Here is a 19659-nt window from a genome sequence, read left to right as displayed (position 1 = left end):
GGAGAGGGGAGGTGGGGTTATGGACATTGGGGAGGGTATGTGCTATGGTGAGTGCTGTGAAGTATGTAAACCTGGAGATTCACAGACCTGTACCCCTGGGGATAAAAATATATTATATGTTGATAAAAAATAAAAAAATAAAAATAAAAATAAAAAGATCTGGCTTGCTAGGAACATGTGAGACCAACAACTGATTGGTCTGCAGAGGGATCAGACAAGCCCTGAAAAGGAGAGAGGAAAAAATAAAAACGGGACTTTAGAAAAACAGGATAGAATTTTATTTAGCTTACTTCAAAGATCATTTTACCTTCTCTGGTAATAAGTAACCATATGACCTCACACAAGTTATTTAACTTCTCTGGACCTCAGCTTTCTAAACATAAAGGTAATAGTTGTTATCTCATAGGGTCATCATGAGAATTCAATCAGTTAAATGTAAAATGTAACATTTTACAAATGTAACATTCACTCAGTGAATGTTAGGTGTCATTATATTGCTAGTATTATTACAGGACTCAAAACAGACAAAACTACAATTTGCAACCATTTTTCTACTCCCCCTCCTTAGCTTGAAATGATTTTTATCTTTTATTGTTATTCCTACAGCAAACAGACTTTTTTTAAACCAAATAAAAGGCTGCAAACAACTTCATTTTTAGGAAGTCCTTTATATACTACCACCTACGCTCTTCTTTTCTCTGAGATCTAAGTTATTTTTCCAGAGTTATTTTTTATTTTTGTCTTGTGTGGCTGACAGAGGGGGTGTGTGTATAAATGTTCACATTCCTAACCATATGCTGAAATTTTATCAGGAGATCTAAGGTGCTAATCCCTGCTTTCTGGATGCACTACTTCTTGCTTTCACGTGGAAAATACCATATGGAATTCATATGACCCATGCAAGGGCAGCTGAGCTTCTTTAATATTCACAGATATATCGGCCCCTGGATTAAATCTGGGATTTAATATACCAGACACCAATCCCCTGACAGAGGCTGGTAAGTACCCACCGGAAACAGACTTTCTAGGTGACCACTGAGTTTCTAAATCACTTCACATACTTTTGTCCAGCCACAGAGCAAGTAAATGATGGAATAATTCAGAACCTGAGGTATCAGGGAAAAGCATGCCCTCCAAAGAGGAAGTAGCTCTCCAAGGCTCCCTTTCTTCTTTGCCCTCCCCTTGCCTAGAAGTGTCTTTTAAAATTGTGAGGCATGCACCATCTTTCCACTCCCAGTCCTGTCCTTTTCAGAACTGCCAGCCAAAAAGGGTTTAGAACACCACCCACACAACGTCCCATCCAAATCCCTACACTCTGTGTCTCCTGGAAGTCTCCAGAGGTAAACATTTCTGATCCAAAGTAAATAAATTTCCTACGGGCTGGGCAGAATCTCATGAGAATAAGTAACTGCAAACAAAAGCAGAGCCAAGAAAAATGGACAATAGCAGAAAGGGTTTTTCCCAACTTTTCAATATGAAAATTCTCTAAAATGAAAGCTGACAGACTAGTATAACCAGTATCTATATGCCCACCACCCAGATGCAACACCTATTGCTATTTTGGCATTTTTTATGGATGTGTGTATCCACTCAACTGTGTGTGTGTGGGGGGGTGCATTTGTGTGTATTTTAAATAACTGCAAAGTTCCTGATATCCTGATAATTCATCCCTAAATATTTCAGCATGCCTCTTCTCACAATGACATTCTCCTCTGTATTCCCCTATTGATAGAATAATAACACCTAAGCAAATCAAGAGGAATACCATAATATTTAATATTAGCCCACATTCCAATCTCCATTCTCATCCTGAGAATTAAAGCACTGCATTTGATTGCTGTAGCTCTTTCAGCTCTTTTAATATAGAGCAGTCCTCCTACCTCTTATTTCAACAATGGTGGCTTTTGCATGTGTCCAGACTATGTCTAGCAGGACAGCAAACAGAACTTTCCATCACACTCCGCCGAGTGGAGAACAAAAGTCCCAGCTCCTTTCCCCCACCACGCTTCACCCTTAGGCACATCACTGCAGCCACACTGGCCTCCGTGCTGCTCCCAACATGCTAACATGCCCAGCTCGACATCTGGCTCCTGAAGGGGACTGTTCCTCCCACAAATCCCAAGAGGTGCCCTCCAACCTCGTGCAGGTCTTTGCTCAATAAAACCTATCTTGAACATCTTAATTACAACTGTAAACCACCTTCCCCACCTTATTTTTTCTTCACAGTGTCTTTCACCATTGAACTTTCTAGGCATTGTGTTTCTTTTGCTGGTCACTTATCTCACCACCTGGAATGTACCCTCCTCCAAGACAGGGTCTTTGTGTGATATGCTCATTGCTGCATCCCTGCTCCTATATGAGGGTTGGGCTCTAGTCAATCAACAAGTATTTATTAAGACCCGCTGCTATGCTCCAGACACTGGCAGAGCAGCGGTACCTGCTCAAAGCTGGCCCAGCCTGACTCTCCAGTCCCCGATGCCCCAGAGCAGTGGCAAACCCACTGCCCAGTATCCAGAATGGCTTCTCAGAAGTTAGGTGAGGCCCTGGGGCCATTCACATTAATTCCGGAGCCCTGGCATTTGCTTGAAGGTAGGACTGACCCTACATCTCGCTCCTATTGTCCCACTGTCCCCCTCATGAATACCATGGCTTCCGGTGCAGGTCTCTGACAATTCACCTGGGCCTAACAACTCCTCAATCTGTTCCAGTCAAAGCGTCCACAGCAAACCTGCCTGTACCCACCCCAAAGGACCACTTCAGTGGTTCCAGTCACCCACCCTCCCACTTGTCCTCCTCGAAGCCATTGCAGTGATCTTTCTAAGACACAGTCATTGCCGAATCATTACCTCAGCTCAAAATACTTAACTGAGATTCTGCCTTGCCCAGGATTAAATATTAGCACCTAGACTGATGTACACACAAGACCCTTCTTATTCTGACTACCACCTCCCCCATCCTGACCTCCTGCCACGCCCCACCTCACATTTGACACCACGAAGTTATTTTTAGTGGTTTCTGGAATATCTATGCTCCGTAGGTGAACTTGAACACTCTCTTCCGTTTATACTCACATGGAGCATTTTGCCTAAAAAGAAAATCACTTTAACGTTAGCACCCTCCCATTAGTAGTGTCTGCCTTCCAGCTAGATCTCGCTGCAGGCCTGGAACCCATGCCCTATGAAGGTTCCATAGGGGTGTGGGTGAAGGGGTGTGGGCCTTTGCATCTTCCTATCCAGAGAGGTTATGGTAAAACACTAGGTGTTTAATAAATGTGTACGACTTAGCCCAAGGAGCTACTTTGCCCTGGGCAGAGCTGTGCGTTTAGGGCCTCAAGGATCAGAGTTAGTGACCCTGATCTTCCCTATTCTGATTTTATGGCTCAGGCCTAGAGTTAATGGTAAATGTCCTCATTGTTTCGGTTTACTGAAACATTATGTAAACCCAGCATCAGGCGGCTGTTTGGTGACAAACAACTCTGCATTCCAGAGCATGCTGACCCTGTGGCCAGTTGCTTTGTTTGCTTTTCACTAACAAAGAGGCTCTCATTTAAAGTTCTGAAAGTTAAACCACATTATATTCATTCCATCTTGTTCTCCCTCATAAAAATGTGAGTATGTGTGTGTGCGTGCGTGTGTGAAAGAGAGCGACAGACAAAGCTAGAATGCCGTGAAATTAGCGTGGCAGCTATGCTTCAAGCTAACTCTTATGCCCTGACCCGAAAGGACTGGATAAAACACGTGGGATGAGGCGCCAGGTCCAAAAGGGCCACGGTCGGTTGTCACTAGACTTAGCAGACCGCCTACTTCCAAAGTATTAACAAACATGGACCACTCACCAGTTCTCCACTCCATTTTATGTCCCTCTGAGAGTCATCACCTTCTTCACCCACCTGAGTCCACAAAATTGCATGTGCCTAACATTCCGGTCATGGATAATAAAGAGCAGTGTTAAGATTTCTCTAAGGAGAGGAGACTAATTTTCCACAAGCTAAGAATCTTTTATATGGTAAATATGCTTCCGTCATTTCTATCTACAATATATGCACAAAACTACAATAACACTTAATATCATTATTTAGAAATTTGCAACCATTATCCTACTCCATAGAAGAATGGGTATCCCTGGTTCTGTGCGGTGAGGGAGTACACAAGGACGCGAAGGCTGCTCGCATACTCATGCTTAGACTTCACGGACTTCAGGCTGAAGGTGAGTAAGCATTTCCGGCAGGGTCTTGAGACTCCTTCCCCTGGCTGTTAGCATTGTTTCACTTTGTCTGGTTTAAACTAAAGCCAGCTGAATCTCCTCCAAGTTCCAGTTTTGGTCAGATCTCAGGAGACAGCCTGTCTGGTTGTTTAAAAACAAATATCTGCCTGCACATCCACCCCAACCTGATATCAGGGCAGATCCCTGGTGCCTTGTGACCCCACCTGGGTCCGCATCTGTGGTGGAGGGAGGGGTAAGGACATTAAGCGCTGGGATCTCCACAACTGAGGTTACCAAAGTACAAACAAGAAGGCCTATGAGCAGACAGTGAGGCTACGGAGCCAGTTACGCTCCTACACAACCAGTCTCTGCCACCACACACCCATGTTGTCTTCTCCTTTCCCCGGTTTACTCATGAACGTCTCCTTTCATGGCCTCAAAGCACATCCGATTGTCTGCCACTAATCAGTGAGCACACAGTAGGCTTGCCCCTGATCAGTTTCCTGAAAAGACAGGAGAGAACAAGAAGAGGGGAGTCTTCACTCCCAAGGAGTTTATAACACAGAGGTGGAGACAAAAAAACACACCAACATGAGAAACAGAATAAAGATATGGGATTATTGTATTGTAGACACAAAGAAGGAGACTTTTGCTCACTAGGTTTTTCTGTAATGAATGAGTTCATCCTCAGAATGGCATGTAAGACTTGTCCATCAAGGGGACAGAGGCAGGAGGATTGGATTCAGTGCATGAAATAATCCACTTTCAAAACATTTAACATTTTGGAATTCAATTATATTGACTTCAAATATTGTTCATTGAATTACAATTTGACTTTTTAATTCAGTGAAAAACTCCCTGTCAAATTTACCATTTAAAATCTTTGCTTAAGGGGTGCCTGGGTGGCTCAGTGGGTTAAAGCCTCTGCCTTCGGCTCAGGTCGTGGTCCCAGAGTCCTGGGATCGAGCCCCGCATCGGGCTCTCTGCTCAGCAGGGAGCCTGCTTCCTCCTGCCTCTCTGCCTATTTGTGTCTGTCAAATAAATAAAAAAATCTAAAAAAAAAAAAAAAAAAAAAAAAAAAATCTTTGCTTAAGTGTTTAAGAATATATATATGTATTATTAACGTAAGCTTTTCTCCTCTCAAATCTGTGCCAGTCTCCCCTAAATCTTCCCAACTGTCTATCTTCCTGCATTTCTCTTCTACCAGGAAATACAGAGCAAATTCTAATGCTAATCTCCAAATACTGATGTAACAGGGTTATATGGTAATTAATATTATAAACAACTCAGTAAAGAGGGAGTTAGGTGTGGTGGGAAGAGCTTGGGTACCAGAGAAAGGAGGCTTTAATCTGAATGTGCCCCTTTCTCATTATGTGAACTTGGAAAAGAATAATAATCCTTATCTCATAGATTTTTTTCCTTTGATCTAATAAGTTTTTTAATAGGAAAAAGTATTAATGTACCTAAAAGATCTAGCACAGTGTTACATACACTATTTTATACTGCCTTATATAATCTGGGAATTAGATAGAAATCATTAAGAACCATATAATTTCTGTTTTCAAAAGTCAGTGTTTTCAAAACCACAAGAAAGAACAAGTGTTGGTAAAGATGAAGAGAAGGGGAAAAAACAACAACAACAACAAAAAAAAAACCCTGTTGCACTGCTGGTGGGAATGCAAACTGGTACAACCACTGTGGAAAACAGTATGGAGGTTCCTCAAAAAATGAAAAATCAAATTATCATATGATCCAGTAATTTCACTACTAGGTATTAATCCAAAGACTTAAAAAACACTAATTGAGAGATGAATGGCTAAAGAAGATGTGGTATAGATACATGATGGAACAGTACTCAACTATAAAAAAAATGAAATCTTATGATTTGCAACAACACAAAAAGATCTAGAGGGTATAATACTAAGCAAAATAAGTCAGTCAGTAAAAGACAAATACAGTATGATTTCACTCAAATGTGGAATTTGAGCAACAAAATACACAAAGAAAAAAAGAGAGAAAAGTAAAAAACCAGACTCTTAACTACAGAAAACAAACTGATGGTTGCTGGAGGGGAGGTTTGCTGGAGGTGGGGGGATGGAGGATATAGGTAATAGGAATTAAGAGTATACTTACCCTGATGAGCACTGAGTGATGTCCACAACTGCTGAACCACTGGGTTGTACATCAGAAATTAATATAACACTGCAAGTTAACTATACTGGAAATAACATTTTTTAAAGTGAATAAGTATTTACTGATAACTGTACTATCTTTAAGGATGAAATTGTGCTCTCAGGTCTCTCCCAGAGACTTGAGATAACCAGAACACCAGCAATGGAACAGCTTCATCAAAGTTGGGTTTGGTTTGCTGAGTAATAGCTTGGAAGAGGAATTTGTGTTTGAATGAGGTTTAAATTAGGAGGATTACGTGCAGACAGAAAAGGGAGAGCAAATGAGTGAGACTGGAAGAATGGGAAAAAGCTGGAGACAAGAAAAATCAAATCCATCAACTCAAACACACCCTCGAGTCCCAGTGAAGAGAGCATGGTACAATGGGAAACTCACAGATTTGGCAATCAGCTGCTTCCAAATTCCTGGTCAGCCCCTGGTAGCTGTGTGGCCCTAGGCAAGGCACATGACCCTTCTGAACTTCTACATCTTCACAGAAAAATCTTTGAATAATACATAACTAGCATGAAAGATTAGAGATGATCTGTGTGGAAGTGCATGACACAATACCTTGTCCACAGGTATGTTTAATAAATGCCCTATTATTACCTCTTAGTCATCATTCGCTATTGTAATCCCCTGGAACCAATGCGAAACAGATCCCTAAGAAATTAAAACCAGCCAACTGTCCAGCCAAAATAGAAGCAGATACTGAGCTAGAAACACACACTTGACAAGAAAAAAATATCTTTTTGTAGCCAAGGCAAGATCAAGCAAGGAAAAAAAAAAGATAATATTGGAATATTATGGAAAAATGTTTTGATATACCCAGAAGGAATAAGTTTTGGTGGACTTGGTAGCTAAGTATCAGGAAACCAGAGTCCACCAGCTACGTTTTATCACCCTTGGTAAGTGCAGCCATGTTCCAAAGCAGAAGTGTCCAGAGGAACCACAGATAAAGAAAGCCGGGCTACCAAATTAAAACTACAGACATCCAATGAAGAAATTCATTATGTACTGGATATAATAGCAGCAGATGACACCCTTTCTATGGAGAAGATTAATATGCTGACTTGAGAGGTGGGATTCTGGCCACTGGAAAGGGGTGTCCAGGTGGAGCCAGCAAAGTTCTCCTCTTCCCAGAGTTCCTCCATGATGGCCCATGGTACAACAGTGGTCAAGAGCAGAAGGACGGCACTCAGAGACTGACTTGAAGACCAGGAAAAGAAGTAAAACTGCAACAACTGGGACCCACAACATTCCTTAAGAATTTCTCTGCAGGGGTGCCTGGGTGGCTCAGTGGTTAAAGCCTCTGCCTTCGGCTCAGGTCATGATCTCAGGGTCCTGGGATCGAGTCCTGCATCGGGCTCTCTGCTCATCAGGGAGCCTGCCTCCTCCTCCTCTCTCTCTGCCTGCCTCTCTGCCTACTTGTGATCTGTATGTCAAATAAATAAAAAAAAATCTTTAAAAAAAAAAAAAGAATTTCTCTGCAAAAGTTTCACTTCTGCAGGAGATGAAGAGTGGGATCACTTCAAGAAAGACACCCTGCTCTTAGGTCCTGGATGCCAGATTCTGGACAGCAGCATTACCCTACAACACACAGGAAAACCAGAGTGGAAACCATCAGGTATAGAATCACTTAAAGTACTAATATCATGTACTAAATCCTGCAACATAAGATAAATATATCGTATGAACCAATAATACAAGGCCTCCCTGTGTTCGCAGAACAGCTCTACTGTATTCAGTCTACAAATGTATATTCTAGCTATAAGGAGTTGTGAACATGTAACGGACAGTAATTATCTTCTTAGAATTCAGTAGTTTTTTGAGGCAGTGCTACAAATGGCCTAGCTCTCATAACACAAACCAAACAAACATGAACTCTAAGCCGAGAACTTCATTCAGCTGCCTTCTGATTCTGGTCACATATGTTAAATTAAACAAGGAAGCCATTAGACTGAGGTGGCTTTAATCCTTTAGTCGCCTAGTGAGCGAACCCATACCTAATCCTGTAAATGCCTCAAGGTTAAGAACCTGAAACCTAAGGACAACCAATCACAACAAACAGCCAACTAGGCCTCCCAAGCAAGGCAACCACTTACGCTACATCCAAATTGAATCATTCCTTTGCTTGCTTCCCAGCCTTCCCTTTGAAAGTCTTTCCTCTGACTAACTATTCTAGTGTGTCTCTGCCCAATTAGAAACCCTGTTTACTCAAGCTAACAATTTAATATGCCTCAGTTTATCTTTTAGCACATTCAAACTCAGCCCTGAATACCCTCCTATCTTACGGTCATGTCCTCTGACTTTTAAAAAGGGAAATGTCTTAGAGACCATCTGGCCCACCCCACCCACTCTCACCCTGTGACCATTTAAAATAAGTGACTCTTAATCTCACAAAACAAACTGAGGGTTGATGGGGGGAGGGGGGTTGGGGGGGTGGGATTATCGACATTGGGGAGGGTATGTGCTATGGTGAGTGCTGTGAAGTGTGTAAACCTGGCGATTCACAGACCTGTACCCCTGGGGATAAAAATATATTATATGTTTATAAAAAATAAAATTTAAAAAAAATAAGGGAACCAAAACTCAGGGAGGCTGAGGGATGTCCAAGATCATAATGATTTTAATGTTTATCCTTCCTTCTGTGAATGCTAAACAAATCATTTTAATGAGACTTAACAGTATCCACATAGATCACCCCTCCCAGCATGTATGAGTGAACAATGCTACCCCATCGTGATTGACAGAAAAAGGGAAATGAAAGTTAAATGATGTGTCATGCTTTCTCACATGAGAAACCTATTTTGTGGAAAGTAGCCACAAACAAATAATGTGGATGTTCATACCAGACCAGGGATAATTTAGAAACAGAAAGTATGTCCAGTTACATGAAGCTTACAGTGATAGCCCTCCAAGTAATTCACAGAGAAGCATTTTTTAAATTATCATTTTTATAGAGCTGTATTTTTAAAATAACTTTAAAAATATTTCACCAAAATGATTATTTCACAAAATTTCTGGAAGTCTGAAAATTGAGCAGAGCTTCCTCTAATTCCCCTTCTCCCTCTCTGAGCCACCACCATCAGTCCGCACTCAACTCTGGCTCCACTGGCCCAGCATGAGTCTGCAAAACCCACCATTTTGGTGCTCACCCTGTTGGCCTCTGGACAGAATCACTCTGGTCTGTTCTTAGGTCCTTCTGCCACAAACAAGTACGTCCCTGTCTGAAGCTCACTGGTCCTTTTGTGTGCCTTGAAAAGACCTACTTTCACATCCTCTATATGCCAACAGCAAATGGACTCCACATTGCAACCTAAACCCTACCCAAACCCATACAAAGGAGTGGCCCATCCAAGCCCCTACAAGCATCAATTTATTAAATGGGTGCACAAAACCAACATGGGAATAAATCAGCCTGGGTGCTGTCAGTGAACTCAGCTTTCCATATAAAATTCTTCACACACTGGCCAAATGTAAGCCCACTCCTAGCTCCCACCAACGTATATATTTAAAATCATCCCACAGAGGACCACTTCTTCCATACAATGCACCTCAGAGATTTGGATGATTCAGCCACAGCCTGTAGGATCCTGGAGATCAGCTGATAGAATAGCAATGGTGGGCACTGAGGGGCCAACAAAATGCAGAAACTATAGGACGCAGGGTATATTATTATTTATCAGTAACAAGTAAGTCACATTATCTCAATCTGAAGCACTCATCTAAGAATTCTATGAAGTTGTCTGGTTCTGGGGGCGGGGGGAATCTCAAAAAAAAAAAAATGAGAAAGAGTAGGATCTATAGGAAAATGAGAAATGTTTTGTTATCATGGAAGTCAGGAAAAAATTTTTCCTATATTTAGTGAAGGAGAGTACCCACCAATACAAAAAAACATGTGAGGTGAAAGGCAAGTTCAACTAAGTCCAAATGTTACACTATATTCAAGGTATCCAATAAACTCTAATTTTTAAATACTAACATAGGTCTGCAATTTTTAAAAGAGAAAATCAGCCTCTCCTTGCCATTATGAAAGGACTATTAAATGCACCTCAGAGATTTGGATGATTCACCCACAGCCTGAACGATCCTGGAGATCAGCTGATAGAATAGCAATGGTGGGCTACCTGAGGGGCACCTGGCTGGCTCAGTTGGTAGAGCATGCAACTCTTGATCTCAGGGTTGTGAGTTCCAAGTCCCAGGCTAGAAGTAAAAATTACTTCAAAATTAAAAAAAAAAAAAAAATTAATATTTTATTTATTTATTTGCGAGAAAGAGAGAGAGAGAGAGAGAGAACGCAAGCAGGGAGAGGGAGAAGCAGGCTCCCCACTGAGTAGGGAGCCTGAGGTGGGGCTCAATCCCAGGACCCCAAGATCATGACCTGAGCCAAAGAGAGATGCTTAACCAACTGAGTCACCCATGCGCCCCCAAAAGTAAAAAATAAAAATCTTTAAAAAATTAAAAAATAGGCACTTGAAGGTTGCCAAATTATGACCCTGCTCCCAGAATCTTCCCCACATGTGTTGGGTCCTGCCCTGAATTCAGCCCCATAAGTACAGCCATGCAAAACATCAATCCCAACTCTTCTGCTGTTCCTTCCTTACCATCGCAAATTGCCCCGACCCCTGCTTGCCATTTCTGTCTCTTGCTTCTCCTATTTCAAAAGCAGAAAGGTCTCTTTCCTTTCCAAACTGCTTCTTCCTCAGCTCCCACACATAATTTTGGTTGTATCAGTCCCTTGCCTCTTCAGTCTACCATTCTGTACTTAAATACTCCCTTCTGAATATCACCAAATGGTGCTTGCGTCTCCCATTACCCTAACACTCCCATTTACTCCTCCAGAGCACCATGCTCTAGCAGCCTCTTTTCTGTTCTGCACATCATCGCCAAACTTTCAAAGGAACAGTCTAGATTTCCTTACCACTTCCTTATGCTTGAACCAAAAAAATGCAATCGAGCAGCAGGTATGGGGGCATGTGCCTAAGTGCACCTGAAGCAAACTGATACGGGCAGCGCCCCACCTCCCACCATAGCCCTGATACAGGGGTTCCAGCTAACATCCAGCCCAAGAGAAATGAGCGCCCTGGGTGGCCCCATCACTTAGGTTTGGAATTTGGAATTTTCATGTGAAAGCTAATAATGCTGAAATAGTAGCAATTTATTTGATTTTTAAAATATTGAGTAACAGGGGCACCTGGGTGGCTCAGTGGTTTAAAGCCTCTGCCTTCGGCTCAGGTCATGATCCCAAGGTCCTGGGATTGAGCCCCGCATCAGGCTCTCTGCTCGGCAGGGAGCCTGCTTCCTCCTCTCTCTCTCTCTCTACCGGCCTCTCTGCCTACTTGTGATCTCTGTCTGTCAAATAAATAAATAAAATCTTTTATGAATAAATAAATATATATATATATATATATAGAGAGAGAGAGAGAGAGAGAGAGAGGAACAAGTAAAATACCTCTTCAGGTTGCATTCCACCTACAGCCCTGAAATTTGCAAACTATTCTTTGAAACCTTTGGCTTCTCTCACCCAACTTTCCAAAACCAGTTTTCTTAACACTCATCAGCGACCACTCAGCTGCTATATACAAGGGTCTTTTTCAACCCCCTTTCCTGAACCGTGGAGGGGGGACATGTTTTATCACAAACCCCTTGTTAAACTGCCACGGCTAAGATTCTGTGCCTCCACCCTCTCCTCATTGTTCTGTCTTGTCTCCTCTTAGGCTTATCTTGCTTGATCGTTTTCTTTTTGGCTTTTTCAAAAACCTCTAATTGCAAAGATCATAGAGCATCTGGGCTTCAACTAATCCCACTACAGAGCTCCCCACAAAAATCTTTAGCTTCTCTCATTAATTCCATTCTCAAACTTATTATGTACTAGATTCAAAAACCCCCAAAACACCCTGTGCTGACTGAAACTCTTCCTCAGTACCAAGCCACCAAATCCACTGATTCCCCCTCTTCCCTTTTAGCCAACCAGCCTCAAAACTTCACCCACTGCTCCCTCTCCTCTGACACCCAATCAGCCACCCCTTCTCTTCTGTGCCCTTTGCAAATCGTTTCATGCATCTCTCTTCACCTCCTTTCTTCCTCCTGGACTCTCATTAGCTCTCAGCTGGACGACTAATCCCAGAGCCTGAAAACCTACCTCCTTCACTGCTTCACTTCCACTGTGGTGCCAGATTCATGTTCCTGAAGGCCTCAAGTCCTGACACTCCTCTGCTCACAACTAAATGGCTCCCCACCACTGACAGAACTGGAACTCAAGACTCTCTGCCAGCTGACCCTCTCCCCCCACTCACCCCACCCCCACCTGGTCAGCCTCTCTGCCTTCCACTCCCTTTCAAAGGCCAAGCATTTCAACCAGCCTTCTGTTTCCTAAACACACTTCACTCTTTTTGCTTAAGCTACTCACAGTTCTCCCCTCCATCAAAATCCTAAATGGCAAACAAAGCATTTTTTAAAGGTCCCAAATTCCTCCTGACTAATGCAATCCTTCTCTTCTCTGAAACCTTATCATCCTGTATCTATTCCTCTGGTGTGACTTATCACACTACAGCCTTCATTAGAGTTCATGGTGGCAGGTGTTGTTTCCAAGACAGTGGGATCCTCGATGTGGCAGGCTTGGGTGTCATTGGCCTTGGACTCCTCACCACGCTAGCACAGTAATGTCCCTTGATGTATTTGAGGACCAGATGACTGAGCCAATCGTCTGTTTGTATTGGTGATAACAATCACACCATAGCTTCGCACCACCTGGGATTGAGTCTAGTCATAGGAGAAAGTGAGGTGGACTTGTCTTGCAGGCTGAGACAATCTTGGAATTAGAGTGATATATTCATTGCAAGGGAGTTACAGGTGCGACACTGCCCATTTAAGCTTGACAATGATTCACGTCAAATGAACTTTCACTGCTATTTCCAATCCTCCTTCCAATCTGATATTACAGCTACTGCTTAGTCACCAGGACAGCAAGCTCCTCTGCATCAAAACCACCCTCCTCAAAAATACCCCTGCCCTTCCATCCCTGGTACTCTATCCATTCTATCACATTACACTTTCCTCCACCAAGATTCAGCTCTAGCATCTGATCCACAATGCTATCTGGCCTACAAAGCTTCATTTCATTCACCTTCAAAATAACTGTGGTATGTTTTCAATGGAAACCAGAATACATCACACATGGTTAAAAATAATTCAAGCAAACAAAAGTTCTGAATGAAGTTCTGAATAAAACGTCTCCTTCCCAAAACCATAGTTCCTTGGCTGAGGAGTTTCTCAGTCTCCTAAAGCGCAGCCACTATATCATTTTTTGAGATACCCTTCCAGAAGTTTTCCCTCTCCTGGAAATACACACAAAATATATAATAATTTTTTTAGAGGAACAGAAGAACACAATGCACACTCTTGTACAACTTGATTTTTGTTCTTAGCACATTCAGGAACTTGTAAATCTAAGTTAATACACGCGAAGCCCTTAGCAAGGCTGGCCCACAGCAAGGGCTAAATAACTTTCAGGTGGAGTGTATCAGAGGCCATCCCAGCACTCAAGAGTTTCTACCAATTAGACCCCAGAAGCATACAAATAAAGGCTGGGGGTTTCACTGGACAAGAGCTCAGGGGTGCTCTTCCCCCTCACATCCCTAGAAGTAGGCTCCCTGCAGACTTGGCTGTTACCTTTCCCCTTTGTGTGGCATTTGGGGGAAAAGGCCGCCCCAGAGCTCACACTTCTTAACTAAAATCACACCTACCTCCCACTGATCCCCAAGTCTAAACAATACGCTGAGGAGTGAAAACAAAACACGTTCTTGCACTTTACTTTGATTACACGGTAAGGAAGGATACATTCAGCCAGATACGATTAGCTTTGTGGCATCAGCTCCCTGAAAATTCTGCCCGAGCTGGCTCAGCTCTACGCTAGGTCCCAGAGTGTTTCTAGAAGGTAAGCTGGAGTAACCTTGCCTTAAGCTCCGGTCCCAACCCTTCCTGTGTCCCCTAATAAGAGCAGAACTCACAGGAGGTGTGAAATCAGATGTGACTCCAGCGAGGGCAAGGCCACGTGTTCCGGCGGCTTTGGGAGATGATCGCAGAGCCCCTGTCAGTCCTCACGAGCAGTTTTCAGGTCAGAGAACTTGGAAAGCTCTGACGAACGCGCCAGTTTTCGCCATTTTCAGCTCCCTCACCTCAGGCCCGCAGCACTTCCGGCTCATTTGCATACCTGATGAGCCTTTCACCACCCGGGATCTTTCCGCAGCCTACCCAGAATGCACCTTGCCGGCCTGGGCACCAGGTGGGGGAGGGGCAGGGGCCATGGGAGCTGGACTGGCAAGAGCTCTGTGAATTTTGGCGTTTGGGGCAGGGGTGGAATTTGGGAGAGCTTGTGACTGCAATTAAAGGGAAGTTGGCAACTTAAATACTGCTCCTTAACAGTTAGTTGAGGGTCCATTAAATTTAAGCCCCCCCCCCTCGCCCCCGCCAGACTTCTTTGCAGGTACCTGTACCCCTGGGCTCGCGGACACCTGTGCACACATTAACAGGATCCACTCAGCAACTGAAAAGAGGAGAAGGAGAAAGAGAAGGAAAAACAGTGGCATCCTGAGGCTCACAGGGGAAGAAACATGAGAGGCTTGACCCTTTCATGTTACTTTACTGAGAGGCTTATGTGGGGTGAGGGACTGGGTCAAAACAAGGTCTGTCTTAGACACCTGTTCTTGCCACCGACTCTCCCAAACGTTTCCCAAAGCCTTAAGAGCACCCGATACACGTACACACATAAGTGCACATACATAAGGAAAATGAGCCTTCTTTTTTAACAGCTGCAGCTTCTTAACGGAATGGACTTTCCACTGAGCCTGTCATATAAACTAACCCACGGTTAGTTTTTAATATTCTCTGTCAAAGAGAATATTAAAAATCCTGGAAGAAGTTGAATAAATAGGGCATAGCTTACCTAAAGTGACACTTGGCCTGGCCACCTGGGTCAATAGAGGTTCAGAGGCTACTGAGTGACCTCAACTGTTCTGGACCAAAACAAAGAGAAACTTTTCTGAGCAAAATAATAATCAGGTCAGCCTCCTAGAGCCTTAGGAGTGAACACAAAACCGAGGGTCAAAAGGACAGGACAGTGTCAGACCAATCTCAAGAGGAAGGCCCAGGATGCACTGTGACAGTGTGTCAAGGCTGGAATGTAGGCTGAGCATTGTGCTGAAGGCAAACTGACCTAGTCCCCTGTGCACAGATGTGAGAGAAAGAGGAGTGGGATGTAAGTTTAGGGAAGGGATCAGACACTCTCCAGGGAAGGATGGATGACAACTCCACGCAGCTGTCTGGAAAGTTCAGGGCTGTTGAGCTGTTCCAGTGACTTTAGGGAATTAAGATGTTTGGAGTAGGAGTCCCAGACAAAACTCTGAATTTAGTCTGGCTTCCAGTTGCTCGGACCAAAAACCTTCGTGTCGTTCTTGACACACATCTGCTCCATTGCCAACACTCCCGCCAACATCCAGTCTATCAGGAAATTCTATCAGCCTTATTTTCTCAATATATCCATTTCTGCCCATTTCTCACCACGTCTGTGCTATCACCCTGGTCCAAGTCATTATTATTGCTCAACTTGATTACTGAAATAACTTCCCTAGGATTTTTGTTTCTATCCTTGCTCACCTACAGTCCACACAGCAGCCAGAGCGATAATTTGGTAAGTGATGAATTACTAAATTCTCCACCTGAAACTAATACTACGCTGTATGCTAACTAACTGGAATTTAAATAAAAACTTGGAATTAAGGGGGGGTGCATGATGTGATAGGCACTAGGTGGTATTCACAGCTAACAAATCATTGAACACTACACCAAATGTATGTAATGATGTACTATATGTTGGCTACTCGAATTTCAGCAAAAAAATAAATAAATAAAAACTTGTAGGAAGAAAAAGAAATATTTATTTGAGCAGCATAAATAAATAAATAAAATGCAAGTCAACTTCTCTGCTGAAAATCCTGTGATAGCTTCCCTTCTCACTTAGAGGAAAACCAAAGTCCTTCCACTGCTTTATAAGGACCTCTAGAGAGTGGCCCTGTGGCCACGAGGCCCTCACCTCCTCCTCCTTACAGCCTCACTCAGTGCATCCACACTGACCTCCTCATCCACCTGGAACTGACCAGGACCGCTCCTGCCTCAGGGACCTGCTCAAATGCAGTTCCCTCTGCCTGGAAATGTCCTCCCCAGATATATTCAAGATTCATCCCTTCAGCTCCTTCAGGCTTTTTTTTTTTTTTTTTTTCCCAAATATCAACTTCTCATAAAGCTCTACCCCATTTAAGAATATAAGTGCATACAAATTCCCCTTAAACTGTTCTATTTCTTTTCATATAATTTATCACTTTCTAATGTTAATAATAAGCACATTTTCATATATTGAACATATTTATTACACATTACATATTTATTACACTTCCTGTCTGTCTTTCCCCACACAAAAATGCAAAGTTCCATGAACACAGGGAGTTTTACATAATTTGTTAACTCATGAATTCAATGAGTCTACTAGATGGTCAAGATATAGATGATTCTCAACAGAAATCTTCTAAATAAACAAATATAGTCATTTAGGTCAAAAGCCACTGAATGGCTCCTTTGCCAGACGAGGAGCTCCTCTATAAAAAGAAATGTGGCATCCATCCATGCACGCATGTGATAAGTATTTATTGAGCACCTAATCTATACCAAGCACTATGTTAGAGAGTCTAAAATACAATGGTGAACAAAACATGTACAAGTTCTTGCCTTCATGGAACTTACAAATTAGTGCCTAGAGACAGATACTCAACACGTAACTGCACAAATGAGATCATTACTGCCGACATAGTGTACCATTAAAATAGTCCAGGTAAAACTTTATGTTTTGTACTGGGTTGGTGGTAGAGGAGGTGGAAAAAGCTAAGCAGATTAAAGATTATTTAGTAAAGAAAGCGTAATGGGAGATATAAATGTATTAGGTGGGGTTGGGGAGAATATATAACAAAGGTAAGTCCCAAAGCTCTGGTTTAAGTAACTAAGTGGATGAAAGTGCCCTTTGCTAGAGTAGTGTAGTCAGCTAAGTAATGGTCCACCAAAGATATCCATGTTCTAATCTCCGAAATTTGTAAATGCTATCTTATCTGGAAAAAGGACATTTGCAGGTATGATTTAAGGATTTTAGGAACAGGAGATTATTCTGGATTATCTGGCTGGGCCCTACGTGCACTCACATGTAATCACATGTATCCTTATAACACATGTATTCTTATAAGAGGGAGATCAGAAGATTACACACACACACACACACACACACACACACACACACACACACACACACACGGCAATATGAAGATGGAACCAAGAGAAATTTGAAGATGCTGTCATTGAAGATTGGAGTGATGGGATCACAAGCCTACTGTGATGATTAATTCTATGTGTCCACTTAACTGGGCCACATGATGTCCACACATTTGGTCACACACCATTGTGGTTGTGTCTGTGAGAGTGCCTCTGGAGAAGATTAACATTTGAATTGCAAGACTGAGTAAAACAGATTGCTTCCCTAATGTGGGTGAGCCTCAGCCAATCAACTGAAGACATAAGGAGAACAAAAATGACTAGTTAGAGGGAATTCCTCCAGCCTGACTGATTGAACTAAGACATTTGTGTTTTCCTGCCCTCACACTGGAGCTGCCATGCCACCACTGGTCCTCCCCAGTCTCTAGTTTGCAGATCTTGTAACTTCTCACCCTCCATAGTTGGGAATACCAGTTCCTTATAAAAAAAAAAAACACACATACACACACTATTGATTCCAGTTCTCTGAAAAACCCTAATTAATACACCAAGGAATGCTGGAAGTCATCAGAAACTGGAAGGGTCGAGAAACAGACTCACCTTGATTTCAACCCAGTGAAACTGATTTTAGATTTCTGGCCTCCGGGACTCTAAGACTATAAATGGATACTACTTTAAGCCAATCTGACTGCAGTCAGTTGTTACAAAAGTCACAGGACACTGACGCAATGGGAATCACTATAAGAGGAGATATGGGGCAGGAGGGCATCAGGATTGGAACATGAAATCTGGGATGCCTATCACACACCTAGGGGAGAGGCAGGCCAAATCAGGATTTGGAATGCAGGTATGGAACTGATGGAACGGTCTGAGCAGGTGTATAAACCCTGGAGCCCACGGACTGGAAAGCATAAGAAGCAGAGTAAAAGGAAGGACAGCTAAGTGCCACAACGTGAGGCAGTCTCAACAGTGAGAGGTCGGGAAGGAGGATAGCCTGAGAAGGAAGCAGGAGAGCATGGGGTCTTGGAGACCAAGAGAGGTGAGAGTTTTTGAATTACATGGTCCTCAGCTCTGGAGCAGAACCCAGTGTGGAGGAGATTTAAGAGTGAATGGTCGATGAGGCAGAAACAGCCTGTGTGGACAATTTATCCTTAAAGTATGTTTGATTTGGAAAGTAAATAAAGAGAGCAGATAGTTGCCGGGAATTTTGGGCCTGGGAGGATTTTTTTTTTTTTTTTTTTTTTTTTTGTCCTTATTCTAAATAGGAGAGTTTAGGGCATCAGGGCATCGGGTGTGCCTTGGAAAATTACCTGAGAGAATAGAAACAATTGGAAACGCAAATGAAGGTGAGGTTGCTGGCTGAAGCCTGAGAAGGCTGAAAGGGGAAGCACACACAGAAAGCAGGTCTTAATCTGGGCTGTCATCTAGGATTTCCTAGGGATAATTTTAAAATCTTACTACCTAGCCTGCACCCAAGACAAATGGCATCAGATTTCCTGAGTTAGGACCCAGACATCAGTTGCTGTGCATGCTTTCCAGGTGATTCCAAGAAGTGGACCAGGGGCTTCAGAGCACACCCGGAAATCAAGACCTTGAGTCCAAGGAGGATCAGGCACAGGTTGGAGGTTTGCTGGGTGTAAGTGAGGGAGTTGCCAACTTCACCGTTATATTTTCAAAATTCAAGACAAGGTCACGTGCAAAGTATGTCCTGAACATATAATGGAATAAGGGAAGACTGAGAGCCAAAGAAAGGGAAAATAAGATGACTTAGTTCATACTGAGAGTGGAAAAGGGAAGATGACCTCTAAATGGGGAAATGTGGCAAGAGCACTGGAAAGGGATGTGAACTTACAGCTATACCATCTATCCATCCATCCGTCCATCCATCGGTCCATCCATCTGTCATTTGTTGGAAAGACACCAAACTAGGCAGTAAGGATAAAACATAAGCAAGACACTATCCTCACAGATTTT

Source organism: Enhydra lutris, unplaced genomic scaffold, assembly GCF_002288905.1.
Source record: "Enhydra lutris kenyoni isolate GAN:26980312 unplaced genomic scaffold, ASM228890v2 scaffoldscaffold50, whole genome shotgun sequence".
Classification (NCBI taxonomy): domain Eukaryota; kingdom Metazoa; phylum Chordata; class Mammalia; order Carnivora; family Mustelidae; genus Enhydra; species Enhydra lutris.
Note: the sequence above shows the minus strand (reverse complement) of the source record.